General features: G+C 57.4%; 2 long non-coding RNA genes across 2 annotated transcripts in view; both read right to left on the reverse strand.

Moving 5' to 3' along the window:
- Positions 1–5,372: 5,372 nt before the first annotated feature.
- LOC122462775 lies at positions 5,373–11,921 on the reverse strand. Its single transcript, XR_006285530.1, has 2 exons — positions 11,786–11,921; positions 5,373–11,230 (listed from the first exon to the last, which is right to left on the reverse strand). It is a non-coding gene; the product is annotated as an uncharacterized LOC122462775 (long non-coding RNA).
- Positions 11,922–12,982: 1,061 nt separating this feature from the next.
- LOC122462737 overlaps positions 12,983–17,190 on the reverse strand; it is a 31,265-nt gene continuing 27,057 nt past the window's right edge. Inside the window, exon 4 of the long non-coding RNA XR_006285485.1 lies at positions 12,983–13,035. This is a non-coding gene — a long non-coding RNA (uncharacterized LOC122462737). The remainder of the gene's footprint in view (positions 13,036–17,190) is intronic.

The following is a 17,190-nucleotide window of genomic DNA, read 5'->3' on the forward strand; positions in this document are numbered from 1 at the left end:
AGGAGTATCTGGGCATAAGAGCGCCCTGCTTTCAACACTTGAGCTACACAGGTTAGAAGAAAATGGTTTGAACCTGCCCTTGTTCACAGTGATGCAGAGTGAATGGTGCAGTTCTGTCCTCGCTGACACCCAGGCAAAAAAGCCGCCCTGCTCCCTCTCCCTCCCTCCGTCCCTGCCTGTGATTTCTGTGCTGCATCTCATCAAAGCTCAGCATGAGATCTCACTCCTGGTGCTTTCAGTCTCTCTTCACACAGGAGTCTTTCCATTCCTCTGCCCAGCTCTATTCCTGCTGCGTCCTCCTGGGGAGAGGGGGCCCAGAGCGGCACACATGGTTCCAGGGGAGGGCGTGCCCAGGAGCAATCATTTCAGGGGACGGGAAACTGCTTCTTTCAACCATGTCCTGATGAGACAACATAGGTCCAATATGGGTGGCCAGTCTTGGTCTCAGTGCTGTGGCAGAGATGTTCTTTGGGCTGCACCTTGTCCAGAGACTGCAGGGAAAATTTCTGGTGACCATCCTTGGTCCTAACGATGGCGGCATGCCCTCTGTGAGGATCCTCGCTTCTTGCACTGGATGTGTCGGACTCTCCTCGCAGTGCTAGCCAGAGCACGGAGTTACCTTTCGGGTCACTGCAGAGGGACATGCACTCCAAAGTCAAGTGGCAAACAATGCACCACTTTCACATATCTTCCACCCATCCAGCTCTCGTCAAATTTACCACCATCAGTTCCCTTCCTGCAGATGCCTGCAAAGGGCTGGCCTCGCCCTGACGGCTACATGAGTCGGAGTGGGAGAGCTTGGTCAGAAAAACCTTGAAAAGAAGGTTCGCATTTTCCATGTTGCTTCAGCTCGTTCAGGGCTGCAGGTGGGGGATGTCAGTGTCCCTGACACAGTCCTGGGACCAGTTAATAAACCCCCCGAGCCAGGGACTGAAGAAGACTATCAAGGGGGCTGAATTCATTAGCAAAGAATCTGGGTCTCTCCCATCCTGAGATCTAGGTGTGTGTTCTCACTCGCTCTCCCTCCAGATTGGGAGAATTTCTCTGTCCCAAGAGTCCCTCTGTCTCTGGGGATCTTGAGACTTTCTCTCTCACACTCACACGCACGCACACATTCTCTGTATGAGGCCAGCTGTTCTGTTCTGAGATGATGTCTTCTACCTCCCACTGTATCACTTCTTGTCCTGTGCCCTATGGGGACTAAACTCAAAGGAGATCGTCTTTCCCTCAAGGCTCGCTGCTGGGCCCTTTGCACACCTGAATGCGCTGGGGTAGTTTTTCATCATGGGATTTTCCTCTGAAAAGCAAATTAGGGGAAACCGCAAGGGAGCCTCACACCCAGGGTTGAATTTGGCTCAGGGCTCTTACGTCGCTTTCACAGCCCTCTCCGCTCACTGCTTGGTCCCCTCTTAGTGTGCTTTTTACCCAGACTTTGCAGCAGAGCGTGGACGGTCTGTGCCCCCAACACAACTCACTGGCTGCGTCTGCACAAGTGTTGTCTGGGAGATCTGTCGCTATCCTGCCAGTGTGAGCACAGACAGGGTGCTGGCGCTCTCACCACCATCCTGCCTAACCCTGCTCAGAGCAGGGCAAGACGACACCCTGGGGAAAAGTGTGAAAGGGTCCAGAGGGGCGTCTCAGGGTGTCTGCTACCCCTCCTCAATACAGCCTGTGATCATCAGCACCCCTGCAACTTCTGTTCAAAGCCTTTACAAGCTTCAGCAAATGAACCCTTGTCACCCCTGCACAGGTGGTACAGAGGGAAATGCCGCTGCCCCATTGTGCAGATGGCAGACAAAGGGTCAGACCTTCCAAAGTGGTCTCTACTACAGGCTGCTAAGGCCAGATTCTCCAGTCTGCAAAAGGACCTGCAAGCAACTGGAGACTCTCCTTGTGCAGAGTGGCTCTCAGAAGCTGCACCAGCCATGCCCCCACCTCTGGGGTAAGGGAGGGAGGGGTGTGCTGGAGGTGCTCTGAGGGGCAGAGCCTGGGCAAGATGGGAATGGAAGCGGGCATGGCAGAGAGCTTTGTTACCCCATATTCTCCACAGGCATAATGCACTGGGGAAGTTAGAGCCACAGAGGGTCAACAAGCTGCCCCTGGGTCCCTGCCGTGACACCTCGCCACTGCTGCGGCAGGGCTCAGCTGGGTGAAGAATCTGCACCCAGGGTCTGTGTGGCCAATTGTGAGCCCCCACAATGGTCAGTGTAGGAAAGAGGAGCAGCAAGAGCTCGGCCCCTCTGCAAAACAGCTCACGGGGGCTGCAGACGGGCCTCCAAAATCCAGGGCTGCCAGAACTGGGGGCCACTTTGGAAAAGGCAGCCCTGGGCACCTGGCCCCAGGCTAGCACCACAGCCCAGGGAAGAATGCAGGCGTTTGCAATTTCTAGGCCTGTGACTGCTCACACTTCTCTCTGGGCCAACCCCCCCAAGTCCTTGCACCAGCCTCAGGCAGGGTAAAACTCCATGAGCTTGGAGTGAGGGTGGAGTGGGACGGCCGGGTCTGAGGCTGGGAGAATAGCACGGCTTCATCTCAGAGCCCCTGGCACAACCTTCAGGGCAGTGACCTCTCCGCAGCCCCCTCACTCCGCTCACAGCCCCGGTCCCCCCATTGGGACAGGACCGACGCCCCCTTTCTCTCGAGGTGTAAAACAAGGACAAGCCAGCAGAGGGCACCATGCAACCAGCTCGGCTCCTGGTGACGGGTGTGAAATGGGAGCAAGTCAGCAGAGGGCTCCTGTTACCCACCTCTGGCCCTAGTAAGATGCATAAGGACAGCAAAGCCACTGTGTCAAGCCAGCCCCTCCTGACTCAATGTGTGCACTGCCTTTCCTCATTCCCCTCGGCCCGGGGGAGCTCACACAGCGATGGGAGAGTGAGACCGGGGCTTCTCTATCCGGCTGTATTCCACTGACAGCGCACTTCTCTGCCAGCTCCCTCCTACTGCTGGGTAGGGCTCACCCTGGAGATGGCACCAGCCAAGCCCCACGGCCCCCAAACACAGAGGAAGTTTGGATCCAGGGCTGAACCTCGCAGCTGGCCACAGCCTCAAAGCCGACCCCCAGGTCCAGACAACTGGGAGTTCCTGGTTGCATTCAGATCCGGCCCTGAGCTTTAAGGCTTGGCCCACATCTCCTGCTTGTGATGCTGCAATGGCAAGCGCGGCGAGGTCCCTACAGGAGGGATGAGGCTGGGCTGGGACGCAGAGCTGAGCTGAGTAACTCTCCCTTCCGCTGTCCGGATTCCCACCCACACGAGGAATGACGACGCATTAGATCCTTTGTGCTTACAGGGCGCTTCTCGGCTGAGGCTCTCCAAGCACTTTGCAAGGGATCACGGAAAGGTCCCAGCCAGCCCTAGCCGATGGGGCTCTACAGCTCTATTCGCTTTCCTCTTGTGACCCCACAGGACAGGGAGGAGATGACCCTGCTGCTGCTGCAGCATAGACACTGCCAGGAACAGCAGCTGGAACTAGGATCCTGGGACTGGGAAGAGACAGCCCTGGAGCAGCTGGGGCTGGGATCCCAGGAAGGAGTCCAGGAGCCAATGACCTGGAGATGGAATTCCCTTCCAGGAGAAGATTGTCCCTCCAGAGTGGGGATCTCAGGGTCTGTGGGGGTGGACAGGAGAAACCCAGCCTCCAGGGAACTCCCAGCATGGCAGGGAATCTGCAGTTCCCCATGCGGCCTGCAAATGCCCCATGAAATGAAACACTATTCTCCCAGAACTGCTCTTCCCCAGTGCCCCAGTCTGCCCTGCTTTCTCCCAACTCACTGCCCCCTCCCTTGTCCCCAGCCCACCCCCTCTCACTCCAGTCACTCCCCTTCCCCAGCAGTGGTGGGAGCATGGAGCAGGATCAACCCCAGGGGGAAGGCAGGAGAACCCAGCAGAAATGGATGCAGGGGGCAGTGAAAGGGAGCTTGGGGTCAGGTCCCGGGGGTGGGGATAGCAGTTGGACATGAGGGACTGAAGGATGGGGTGAGGGGGGCGCAGCAGCTGGAAGAGCCTGTTTCCAGGGAGGAATGGGGGCGGGGGAGACACAGCTGGGATGCACAGAAAGGTCAGGACAGAGCGTCTCAATCAAGGGGAGCAAATGTGGGATGGGGGAGGCACAAACACACAAAAACTGCCCAAGGACATGGTGTCCGGAGATGCTTGAGAGACCCAGGCCATGCCTCCCCTCCTTGGTGGAGTTGGGGGCATGCTGGGGAGCAGGGTAAGGCAGCCAGGATCCAAGGAGACTGCAGAATGACCCCTCCAGGGTTGGGAGGAGCTGGCACTCCCGGCTGAGCCATGCCAGCACTTCCCTGCCTCAGAATCAAGGCCCTGATGGTAGCAATGCAAATGCTGTGAGCAGGACCTGGGGTGGCGCTGCATGCCCAAATCTGCAGGCAGGTGGAAACACACGGCTGGACTTATGCTGGGGACAGGCTCAGACTGTTAGGGGCAGGAGAAGAGTGAGCCGCTCCCAGGACTTTAACTGGGATGCTTAACGATACCACTGGCTGTTTCCTTGCTGACCATATTAGCAGAAGGAGCCAGCTGGTTCCAGGGCTGTGGGTGACATTTCAGGAAGGCACCATGCACACACACACACTGCTGCTGGCTGGGGACACAGCCAGGGGCCTCAGGGGCGAGCCGAGAGACCCTGCCAACTGATGGCCCTCGCCTGCCAGGGTGTGCGGGGGGGAGGAGAGAGGATAGTGTTTGGATGCTCAGCACTGGTGTTTGGTCACCCCCTTTTCACTGGCATCGAACGAACCAGGGAGGAAACCCCACCGGTTCTTCCCTCGGTCCCCTGGCCAAGGGGCTTGTCTGCGGGTGGGGCTGGGGCCAGGCCCCGGCTCTCTTTGGAAGGCCAGTCAATTCGTGGCAGTGGGCGCGTAAGGTGCAGCGACAGATTGAGGTGCTCGGCCGCTGCCTCGGAAAGTTTTGTCGCGGGGCCTTCGCAGCAAAACGCAAGGAACGCGCTTGCTGCTGCCAGGCTGCATTACGGCACGGCTGCTTGAGGTCCCCACGCCCGCAATGCAGGAGGGACCCCCGCCGCGCAGCCCGCCTGCAATTGGGGTCAGGCTGCTCCAATCTCCCGGCAGGGAGGGGCTTCCTGTTGTCAGCCTCCCAGCACAGCAAGATGGTTGCTGCCTAGCCCTCCTGAGGGGAGGCTGCAGCTGGCTGCTCATCAGCTTCCAATCACGTTTAACCCCTCGGTGGCCAGCCTGCAAGCTTCCCCTCTGCTGGGCCTTGGAAGATGGGTCTCTCTGTGCCCTTGGGGCCTCGTTTAGGGTCCCCCCGCCCTGCCCATACCAGTTTCTGCCTGGTAGCAACCCAGCTCTGCCCTGCCCCAGAGCGGCTCAAGAGCTCTTGGTTCTCAGGGAGGGTCAGGCCCCCTCCTGGCATTTGGGGCATAGCTCAGGAGGGCGCAGGGAGACAGAGGGAGGCCCCACAGGATACCCTGCAGCTTGGTGTGAGGAAGACATGGCTTGTGCTGGGCCCCTGGCCCCATGAGCTGAAAGGCTGATTGCGATCCTCCCGCTGGCCCTCGGTGGGAGAGACGCCTCGTGGTCTGAGCTCTGGGGTGGCTGGAGTCCCTGACCCTGCCACTGACCCACGGTGCAGATGCAGCTTCCCTGGAGCAGAGGTTTTCCGGAGCTGCATAGGGAGGTTGGATACTCCGTCCCCCCTCCTTCATGGGAATTGGGCACCTGAACCCCCGAGGGGTCACTGAAAATTGCAGTCTGTGCCTCCAGCTTCCCCTTCTGTACAATGCACGCAACGCTCCCTCGGGACTGCTGGGGGCTTGCTAATGGCACACCCCAAACCCCAGGAGACAGGCAGATCAAGGGAACACCAGATAGTGCCAAGGTTTAGAAAAATTGCTCTTCAGAGAGCCAGGTACCGTGCACCCCTGGCCTGGAGAGCTCTCCCCAGGCTGTCTGATGCTCCTACAGGATGGTTGTGCCAGACCCCCCGTTGCTAGTGACCTGTTGTCAGATGGGTGAGGAGTTTGCCCTGAAGAAGCTGGCCCCTGAAGCTCCTCACTAGTACCACGGGGTCTTTGTGGGTTGAAGGTGAGCAGCGCATCCCTCTCTCCCAGCCAGGGGAGGCTGTGGGTGCATGGCTGGGGCAGCTTCAGAGGCAGAGCAGGAGGGAATGGGCCCTGCCCTCCATGAATGAGGTGGCCAGCGTGGAAGGCAGAGGGCCAGGCAGGAGGTGGCGTTCCTCGGTTCAGAATGGAGAAACCCAGCACCTGTCCCCTCTACCTGCTCAGAACAAGCCAACAAGCAGGCAGGGGGCCTGGCCTGGGCACTGCCCCACCCCTGAGTCGCAGCCTCTCCACACTCCTGCCAGCGTGGGCTCTGTGTGGATCCTGCACTCTGGCCTCTGGGATTGGTGCTGAGCGGAGCCCTTGTCATGTCTATCCTCAGGTGTTTCTCCCACCTGCCCTTCCTCTCACAAAGATCAGGTGCCCTGCTGTGCCCACCGCCCTGTGGCTTGCATAGTCCAGCTGCCCCAGTCTGGGCGCAGCCCTGCTTGCGTCTCCAGTCTGCCCACGTGCGTGCGCGATCACAGGCGAGATCGGCAGACACAACTGGCTGGAACCGCAGCACCTTGTTCCTGTCGACTCTGTCATTTCACACGCAAGTGCCCACAGACCTCTTGCTGAAACGGGGTGGGGCAGGATTGCAGCCCCTGGCTGGGCTGGCAGCAGCCCCTGCTTCAGAGCCGTGCTCTCCCCTCCTGGGGGTACCGTGGCACTCACTGGTTTGCGTGGGGGCGGGGTGGGGGAGGAGAGAAACTGGAATATGGAAGACGATGCTAATGTTATGGCAGAGTCCCCCAGCCAGGCAAGGCAGGAGATCCAGCCCCTGGGGTGGCCCTGTGCTTAGCTCATCCTGCTGCTCAGAGGAGAGTGGGATTAAAGATAGAAAAGACCAGTCAGGTGCCATCCAGTCTCTCTCCCCAGGTTACAGGCCCATCACTATAGGGTTTCTGACTCCAGGGCAGAGCCTGCCATCTGGACCTGGCCCAAATGGAACCTGATCTCACCCCTCAGGAGCGGATCCAACCCAAACAGAACCTGAGTGGTTTCTTTGGGTCCAAGGCATGAGGACAGGTCATGTGAATGGGCCACGCAGGGCTCTATGGAACAAGGCTAATACTCAAGTGACTTTAAAAGGTGTGGGAAGCAGGACTCCTGGGTTCCATTCCCAGGTCTGCCCCGTGTTCACCGCATGATCCTTGAAGAGAGTCGCTCTGTCTGTTGGTGTCTCCATCTTTAGCATGGACCCAGCTCCCAGAGGGTCAATTACTGGTTGTCAGATGCTGGGAGAGGAGGTTCTGCAGAGGCCCCGAGGATTACGGCGCTTTGTAAACAAGCCAGCGGGCTGCCGGAGGGTCACTCGCTAGCAGGGCGGCCCAGAGTAAGTTTAAAGCAAGATTTCCTCCAAAGCCAGCTCTCCACACTAGCACCACGGGTTCTTTGTACAGATGCACCAACCACTCCACTACAGGCCAGGAGAGCAGGTCTCAGCTGGTCATTTTCTTGATGAGGCAGGAGGTAGAACAGAACCCAGCCTGCTCCTTCCTGCCTGGATCAGCCCAGTGGTGACGCCAGGGGTTAAACTGTAGTTGTGCCAGTAGGTTAAGCCATCAGGACTCCGGGCAAAGGGAGGAAGCAGCTACCTGGGGGTGGTCCGTTCTATTGGGCTTATTGACGTAGTGCCCGGAATAAGAGGGGGCTGTTTTTACAGACATTTTTCTGAGTGTAACAGTCCCTTTAAGGTGCCTCCCTGAGGAGCGGGTTGCACAGCGTGGGTGGAAATGGCATGGTGGAGGGGACGCGAGGGCAGGGCCTGGGTATCCACTGGCCGCTGGGTCACACCACCGACAGCCAATCAGAGCACTGTAATTGTGTCCTGGGTTCGAAAGCCTGGTAAGCAGGTGTCTCACAGGTTTACCCCCCGCTCCACAGGCTTATCTTGGGACTGGCTACCACGCAGCATCCCATTTCCAGACACCCAGCAGGACTGCGTCACATCCAGTCCCCACCCAGCTATGCCAGCAGCAGCAGGATCTGGTGCATTCACACAGACATGGTGGCAGCTGCACTGGTCTGAATAAAGCCTGTGGGTTCTAGCCTCCTCGGCTGCAGGTCGCTCTTGAGCTCTCCAAGGAGCACTGTGACCTGTCTCCCCCTCCCAGGCGCCAGCCTCCTCCAGGGAAAACACTGGCCCCCTCTCCTGATGATGCCAATCCCCTCCCTCTCTCCTGGACTAGGGTTCTCACCCAATCCACTTCCCAGCTGCCAGAACCCTCCCCAGGAGCCAGGGGAATCCTTTCCTTCTGGCTTCTAGAAACCCTTCCTCACACCCCAAGCAGGTGCAGCCTCCCACGTAACCCAACCAGCTCCCAGGGACGTGGCTGAGCGTTCAGTCCAACTAGCTGTGGTGTCTGCACCGGCTTCGCTGGGCATGACTGGCACCCACGCTTGACAGGGGGGCTGAGCTCAGCATCAGAGAGAAGCTGGTTCAAGGTGCCCTCAGCCCAGCTGGTGGAAGGCAGATCATTTCAGAGCTGCCTGTGGGCATCTCGAAGCAGGCTCACGCCAGCCCGCTGCCACTTTATCTCTAGTTTAGAGGCTGCTCCCTTTCCCACCTCGGAGGGGATGCACCTTCTCGGAGAGCCTTCCTGCTTGCAGGGGCTGGCTCTGAACAGCAATGGTGCTAGTCCAGTGGCAGAGCAGCTCTCTGCGGGCTGGCTTTCTGGGGAGGTAAAAGGGGGTTGTAAATGAAGGGAAGGGCCCAGGGGCTGTTAATGAGTGATGGTATTTCATCACCAGGCCACCTGTTCTACTCCACTGTAGGTCAGGAGCAGCTGGCAGTTACCTGAAGGCTGTTTGAGTTGTAGGTCCCTGGTCTGGTTCTTAGCAGGCACGCGTCTACACCACCAAATCACAGGACTGAGCCCCTTCAGCTTCACTGAAATGCTCCTGCACGCTGCAGGTTTGGAGAGCGAGAATCCCAGAGCATTTCAGCATCGTCCCTTGCACGCAGCACCATGCACCTGAGCAAAAGATCCCCCTAAAGCTCTGGTCTAACAGCACCATCTCGATATTGCTCCTGCTCCCCAAGGAACGAAGTTCATTTCCCTAGTGTGCGCCAGCATGCCGGCACCAGCTCCGGTTCCCCCCAGTCCAGTGAGCAGGACTCCCACACAACCCAGAACAATGGCTCCAGCTCTGCAGTCCCATGAGCAGGACTTGCCAGTTTGCTCTGGGTGACAGCTCCATCTCTGTAGCTCTCTTGTTGCCTGCCGTCTGCAGGAGGAACCAGGTAGCAGTGACCTGCTGCCACCTCCATCAGAAGCCCTCTTATTTTTAAAACTGGACGTTGCCCTGGTGGGCATCAAGCAGGTGCCAGGGGACAGCTTGTGTTTACACCGCTTACTCCAGAATGCCAGCTGGGGGCAGTCTGTGAGGCACCTGCTCGGAGCCATCACTCCATAAAACCCATCTGTAAATCTGGGGCACAGGGCTCCCTGGCGTTGTCCATGTGCTGGGTTATTTACTGTTACAAGGGATGACTTTGCACCCAGGCCTGTGTGCAAGGTTTAGAAAATGCTAATTAGCATGTTAATTAAAATAATGCTGAATATATTTGCATATCAATTAGCCCTATCACATGGCCTTCGAGATGGCTGTGCTGGCAGGGTAGAGGTGGCTTGTGCTCTGGCCTGATCTGCCTGTGCAGGATGAGCTTTAGAGAGCTGGCACCGAGAACAGCAGCAGATACCCCAGATTTCCAGGACCCAGCCTGTGCCCCCCTCTGGCTCTGCTCCCTCCCCCACTTCCAGGCGGTGTCTCCCTCATACCGTATGATGCCCCCCTTTCGCACCACCTGGCTTATCTAACCAACATCACCTGCACATGGGTCTTTCTGCCTCTGAGTCTGGGGGACAAAACCACACCACATGCTGCTTGGGAGCCCGTGGCACCAGCCGCTCTGGGCTGCTGTACGCTCCACGCCCTGCGAGAGCAGGTGTCTGGGACTCCCCAGCCCCGAGTGGGGCAAGGCCACCAAGAACTCGCAGCCCACCCCGATCTCCCAGCATTCCCACGGGCTAAGGGCACAGCATCACGCAGCTTTGTCTCATCCCCTCCGTAGATGGAGACAACGGGGTGGCCTGGCCTAACCTGACTGGTGCTGCGACCCTGTGCACCATGCCATCCAGTTTGGGGGCCCTCTCAAATGGGGTGACTGGGGCAAACTGCTCCCCACCCCCAGTCAGCCCTGCATGGGGGAAATGGTCACTTCAACCAGGACAGGGCGCTCGGGGGGGTCAGAACGGGACAACCCCACGAAACCCGAGACTGTTGGCAGGTCTGCAGCCGCCTGTGCAGGGAGGGCACCAGGCCCCTTGTTTTCCTTTACAACTGTTGTTGCTACGGCAACTAGCAGCCTGGGCTTCGATGCTCTGATAACCCGTCAGTCACCGTGGCAGCCAATGGGCATCGGCTGTGCTCCCAGATCCTCTCAGGCGCTCGGGCAACCAATGGGCATGGCACCTGCCCGGGGAAGCCCTCAGTCACTGAGGCAACCCGTGGGCACGTCCTGCACCCAGGGCACCAAAGGGGAGCTCTCAGGGGTGGGGGTGATTAGTGCGGACATCTGGCAGTCCTGTCTGCGTGCCGCCGTAAGCCCCTGCTGGCGTCTCCCCGCCAAACGCGTGCCAAAGCCGCGCAGGAAAGGAATTGGGTTCAAAAAAGCTGCCCTGTTTCCATGCCTCCCTGTACTTCACCTTGGGGCTCTCTTAACCCTTCCCACCCCCTGCCTGCTGAGCTATCCTGGGTAGGGACTGGCCCAGGGCTAAGAGCCTGGGCCCCAGCGTGGAAGACACTTGTTAGAGGGATGCAGGACCCATGACCCACAGAAAAATACTCCCTAGGCAGAACGGTAGAGCCTGTGGCCCCAGGACAGCATGCCCTCAAACGCCAGGCCAGGGCACTGAACCCAACTGCCCCAGGAGCCAGGCAAGCAGCAAAGCGTACCGCAGGGAAGTTTCCCCTTCACAGTCTGTACTGCAATAGGGGCAGGACCGTGCCCTTCCTTTGGAGCACGACGCCTCTTGGCAAAGTCCACTTCATTCTTTATATAGAACTTTTTCTCTCCCTGAAAAATGCGTGAACGTTGCTACCTCACCCCAGGTCTCTATGGGGGCAGTGCCGGGCAGCCCTGAGAAGGCAAAGGGTCTCCGTTTCAGAGGGGTCACTGAGAAAAGAGTCGGGTCACATTTTTGTAATGCATCTCCCCTTGTGACAGACCTTTGGAGACACATCCATCCTCCTACTCCCCGTGCCCCAATATCGGTGGCAACTCCCTTCCCCTCCATGGCATCCCCTCCTCGCACAGGCTGCCATAACCCTCCCTGGCACCATGGTGTCTCTCTCTCTTTCTGGGACTCAGATGCTCCCTCCTTGGGACTCAGCCCTCTGGCCAGGTCACTATTCAGTTGTCCCCTTCTGGGGTGCCAAAATTCCCCGACAGGCTGCCAGTATGCTGCGCCAGGCAGTCAAACAGTCCAGGTCCACTTTCCCAGTGGTTGGTAGGGGAGCCAGGCCTGCCCGCTACCCCAGCTTCCAGCCCAGGGACCCAGCTCAGTCTCAGACCCTATTGCTGTATCCCTGGGCTCCCTCCTACCTCACTTCCCTATCTGCAGGCCCACCTCTGGGGCCACCAGCCCAAGCTTCCTCCCACTCCAATGGCTACTCCCCCCTCTCAGCTTCTTACCAGACTCTATAGCCCAGGGCAGGATCCCAGGGGTTGCCACCTAGAACTCCTCCTTGTCCCTAGCCACCTCCCTTTCTCTCTAGAGAGTGACTGCAGAGCTCCTCCTGCAACCCTCTCCAGCTCTCAACTTCCTGGCTTTGTACAAGCCCCACTTGCATCTGCACCTGCCGCTGCCCAGCTGGACTTTATCTTCAGTTAGACTTTAGCAGGCCCTGGCTCTCCTCCAGGTGCAGCCTATACGGTTAATTGGCCCTTTTTAACCTGCCCAGCATACCCTGGTTCTGTGACTGTTCACACCATGCCCTTTAACCACACTGCCATCTTCCACATGACAGGCCAATGTCCTTTCCCCTGGAGCACACCATTATCTCTCCACCCCCAGCAAGGTTGTCAGCTCACCTCCTGAGGGTGCTGTGCCCTCTCCCCCAGCATCCACTGCACACAGAGGCTACCTGACCCCTCTTAATTTGTTGGAAATAAATTGGAAGACTCTAGGTCAATCAGACGGGTGGGCAATTCCCCAGCTTGAGCATTGTCTGAAGTGACCCCTTGGCCTTCTGCTTGGTGCTAAGTGCTTGAGAACAGGTGCACTCATTACATGGGGGTCATGTAGACCAAGCGGTTACAGCAGAGGACTGGGAGTCAGGACTCTGGGCTTCTACACCCGGCTCTGCGTATCAGTGAGTCACCTGTTTCTCCCTGTGAGTCTGTTTCTGCATTTGTGAAAGGGGACAGCAATAAACACACCATTGGCTTCCCTTTGAAGACCCCAGAACACTGTGCTCTCGAACTCGCCACCAATGGGCAAAGGGGTGCACGTCCTGACCCCGCCTGGGTGGTTGCCCCGAGATTCAGGGATTCGCAAGATTGAGCTAGATCTGGTAACTTCACTGCACGATGCCTGGTGCAATGCCACCAACTGTGGTCGCTCTGGCTGGCGTAACGGTCTCCAGTAGCCTGTGTTGGCTTTGGTTTGCGAGCAGTAATGCTTAGCGCTTCTATAGCACTTCCAGTTCAAGAATTTCAAGAGGCTTTACAGATATGACTGATTTAAGCCTCACAACACACCCGTGAGGCAGCTGGTATGGTTAGCCCTATTTTTCAGATAGGGAAACTGAGGCACACACTTGCTCAAGGTCATGTGTTACGTGGCAGAGCCAGGGAATAGAGCCCAGGAGTCTTGAGTGTAGCCACTAGCCCATCCTTCCTCCAAAGTGCTTGAGTTTGATGTCCCTTGATGACTGTACGTTCTAAGTTTAATAAAATACATAATAAAAAAATGGTTAAAGTAACATTTTACCATCACTGGCCCTGGGAAATCAATTTTACAGGTAAAGAAGCAATTGTCAATATATGGTATCTTTTCATGAGAATTTTAAACTAGTTAGAGGAATCTTATTACCATATTCCTGGCATCCTCGAAGGTGTTTGTACATTTCAAAGAGCTTTGGGGTTTACATGTTCCAATGTTAGTGTCACACGTCACACTATAAAATTCTATTTGATTTTGATATAACACCAGTGCTCTGGTATTCAGAGCGGTTAGAAAGCACAGGGAAAAGGATTCCAGGATACCAAGAGAGTACAGAAAAACTGATCCCCAAAGGCTGGGATTACAGTTTTATTTTGGGTCTGCATTTCCTGAACCACATCCTGATCATGTGTGTTTAACATCAGATTGCTCTGTTTTCCATCCTCAGGGCCTGATCCCAAGGCCGACTAAAGTCAACAAGGTTTCCATCGATTTCAGTGAGCTTTGGATGAGGCCCATATCCTAGAAGCTCTCCATTTCCCACACAGAAGCTCTGTTGTTAGTTTATGAAATATTAAAGGGAAACAGTCAATTCATAAATCACATTTCCTTCTGAAAATTGTTTACCTACTATTGCTATAAGAGACACCTGAGATTGCTATAACTGAAAGAGAGTAGCGACAAATATCTTTTTTTGCTCTGTTTTTCCCCTCACTGTGTTTACTTTGTGCATTTGACAGCACTTTGGGCACACTTTCACTGCTTCCAGGAGGCAGGCTCTCCTGGTGTTTGTGTGGTGTGGGGTTTTTAACTCACACAGCATCAGAGTGCAGGGTATTTATTAAAAGCCAGCCATGTGATCGTAAAGTTCCAAACCCTAGCAAGAAGAGTCAGGGCATTTTTAAAAACTGATTACGTTTCCAGTATCCCTTTGAGCACCACAGGCTAAACTTCCAAATGTAGCCTGTAAAACGAGGCCTGCAATCCTGCATGTGCAAATGGGGGTGTGTGTATGTGTGTAAATGCCTGCTTCTGCCAATGCCTAGTGAACGTGCAAAGGGATGGAGACACATTGGCTTGAGAACGCACCATAGAAATGTGTCCGTACCAGACAGGCGGGGCCAGATTCCACTCTAGTTTCATGGGTTTAAATCTGGAGTTGTTCTGGAAATCAGTGGAGCGACGCCAGACTATTCCAAATACAGCAGAGATTGGTGTCAGGCTGGGGTGTCATAGTCTGGATTAGATGACTATCATTCATGCACCCTCCATCCACCCCACTTCCTTCCCTTCACACAGTGAATTCCCACGGCTGGACAGTTAGTGCTGAGGACCCTCCCAGGCAGGCGCTGACCAGGCTGGGACAAAGTCAAGGTCACAGCCTCCCTCCTGTCCTCTGTCTAGTTCCCCCCTGCAGTAACCACCAGAAGCAGACTCCTGTGCCTTTAAGAGCCACACTCCCCTCTCTGCCCCCCTACCCCTCCCCCACCCCCACACCGTCACTTGCCTCCTCATTGAAATGGCTCAGCAGCTCCCAGGAGCTCTGGATGCTGGTTAGCGTCTGTTGCTGTGTCTGCCGCCATCGGCATTGGCAGACATTGTGCTCAGGAAGCCCGACCCCGGCCCTGCCCTCTCAACGTTCGCCTTTCACCCTTCTCCCCCACCACCACGGAGCCGGGCACCGGCGAGCCTTCAGGGCCTGGCAGACACCATGGCATGTTTCACTGCCCTGGCCTGGCAGGAGACCCCTGCTGCACTATCCCCCCATGTCCCGGGCAAGCTCACAGCCAGCCCCATGCCCATCACCTGACCAATGGAGCTTTCACCCCCTTCCCTCCCTGCCCCAGAGATCCATCTGCCATACCCCCTACCCCCAACCATGAGCACATCCGTGCAGAAACTCATCCCTGACCACAGCAGCCCCCGTCTCTCTTTGCCTGCAGGACTGAGTAGAGCTAACCCTCCCCAGGCCCTCACTCCCGCGCTTGGGAGAAGTGTTCTCCTGTGCTCTCTGCTGGAGCGGGGTGGGGTAGGGCAGGGGGGTGGCTGGCTCGCCCTGATTGTGCAGCAGGATCGACAGCCAGGACTGTTCCCAAAGGGACCCGCTTCTTCCCCCAGATACGCCTTCTCTAGAGCCCCACTTTGACTGTGCGAAATTCACCACGCCTGGGCCAACATGCTCAGGAGGCTTGTGTGCTAGATCACGTGCTAGCCCATGGTGCAGGTCTTCCCCGTGGCTGGGGCAGGCTTGACCTGGCATGGACTTTGCTCGCCAGAGCTAGTGGCAGGGAGACGCTCATGTGAGCGCCCGCGTGTCGGGCTGCGGCAGAAGGGCCTGGCTGGCTCTGTTGGCACGCTGGCTAGCTGTGGAGGTGGCAGCCGCACATGGAGGGCGGCGCGTTTGCAGGGGAGGCGCGTGCCAGCTCACAAGGACATCCTGGGGAAGATGACAGAGACGTGACAGCCTAGCTGTCCTGCACCCCCGGCCCCGGCTGGGACACACCCATCCCTGCTGAGGGGCGGACAGAGAGGGTGGCTCATGCTGTGGTGGAGTGAGGAGCTCAGATGCCCCAAAGAGCAGACAGTAGCTGTAGCCAGTGCCAGGGCTTTTGGGGCAAGGTCCAGTGATTTCCACAAGGCAAGAAAGTCTCCTGCAATAGGCAGGTGCCTTGGGAACACACCCATTTTCCTTTCAGCCCCAGCACATTCCCAGGATGGGCGGCTTGTCATGATTAAGGCTGCGTGTCTGTCAAGGCGGTCATGGGATTCCATGTCTTTCCGTGACTTCTGTAACTTCTGCAGTGGCCGGTGCGGCTGGCTCTGGGGCTGCCTGAGCAGCTAAGGCAGCCCCTGGGCCAGCTGCACTGGCTGCTGCTGGGGCAGTTTAGTTGTGGGAGGGGGCTCAGGGCAGGGGCAGGGGGTTGGGGTGCAGGGTAGTGCTTACCTTGGGGGAGGGGCTCCCCCAAAGCGGCCAGCAAGTCCCTGCAGCTCCTAGGCGGAGGGACCAGGAGGCTCTGCATGCTGGCGCCGCCCCCGCAGCTTCCATTGGCCGCGGTCCTGGCCAATGGGAGCTGCAGAGCCGGACTTGTGGCGGGGGCAGCGCATGGAGCCCCCTCAGGCCTTCCCTCCCCCTAGGAGCTGCAGAGGCACATGGAGCCAGGTAGGAAGCCTGCCAGGCTCGCCAACCCTCCCCCCCAGCACCAGCAGGAGTCCCAGGCCACCTGCTGACGCCCTCCCCCCCACCCAGCACCAGCAGGGGTCCCAGTCTGTGAGCTGCCGCCCGCTTCCCCCGCCCCCAGCACCTGTGGCGCCCCCTGACCGCCCCCTCAGAGCACCCGCGGCCCCCTGGCCCAAGTTTTAGTTAGGGGTAGATAGTACAAGTCATGGACAGGTCACGGGCCGTGAATTTTTGTTTAGTGCCCGTGACCTGTCCATGACTTTTACTAAAAAGACCCATGACTAAAACGTAGCCTTAGACATGATAAATATTACAAACAACACACATTGTGCTCGTACCTAACAGCCTCATCCAAGGCTTGACCGAGGCACTTGTATTATCTCCATTTTACAGATGGAGAAACTGAGGCAGAGACAGTGGCTCACTCATGGTCACATCCTGAGCCGGTGGCAGAGCTGGGAAAGAAGCAGGTGTCCTCATCCCCTCTCCACTGTTTAAGCCGTAGAGCAGCACCATACGTGTGGGCGCACGGCCGCCTCCCCGGCAGCACAGTCACAAGACCCCAGGCCCGAGACCCACAACAAGCTAACACTCCTCTGTCCCCAGGAATTAGCCCCCAGGTGCCTACAGCTCCTGGGAACAGGTCACTGGCAGAACCTTGTTTTCAGAGAACTGGGCCCCTTTCCTCTGGTCTCCACGTGGAGCAGAGCAGGGAATTCTGGAATCACTGACTAGCTTCTCTCGGGTGGGGGAGGGGGAGCCAAGTTCTCATTATACCCCAGTCACGCTCCCAGATCCATAAAAAACTGCAATTACAGCCCTGAGCCTATGCTGAAGGCTCACCGCTGGAGGATGGGAGCTCTGCAGCGGATGGGTTAAGAGCCCGCTGGCTGCCAGAGTCCTCCCCACATCCCCGTGTTTGCACCTCGGTGACATATGCTCGGGGGTGGGGGGACAGTACCAAAGGAGGCTGCA

This window comes from Chelonia mydas, chromosome 13 (assembly GCF_015237465.2).
Source record: "Chelonia mydas isolate rCheMyd1 chromosome 13, rCheMyd1.pri.v2, whole genome shotgun sequence".
Taxonomy (NCBI): Eukaryota; Metazoa; Chordata; order Testudines; family Cheloniidae; genus Chelonia; species Chelonia mydas.